This window comes from Chiloscyllium plagiosum, chromosome 3 (genome assembly GCF_004010195.1).
Source record: "Chiloscyllium plagiosum isolate BGI_BamShark_2017 chromosome 3, ASM401019v2, whole genome shotgun sequence".
In the NCBI taxonomy this organism is placed as follows: domain Eukaryota; kingdom Metazoa; phylum Chordata; class Chondrichthyes; order Orectolobiformes; family Hemiscylliidae; genus Chiloscyllium; species Chiloscyllium plagiosum.
In genome coordinates, this window is record NC_057712.1 from 35,847,406 (window position 1) to 35,847,665 (window position 260).

The following is a 260-nucleotide window of genomic DNA, read 5'->3' on the forward strand; positions in this document are numbered from 1 at the left end:
TCCTATGTCTTATGGTCTTATGGGACGGTGTGTCTATGTCTGGGACAGTGTGGTATGAATAAAGTTACTTTGTTGTCACAAAAATGACAGCTGACATTAAAGTCTGGATGCCCCATCCCTGAACATGGCCTGCACCACTGTCATTGGAAGGGGTTGGTGTTTGTGGGGTAATGGTGGAAGGTTCAAAATTGAAGATTGGACTATGGTTTATGAAGGCAACTGCAGAAATGAGGAGGCAGCCTTCATCCGGTGTGGGCAGA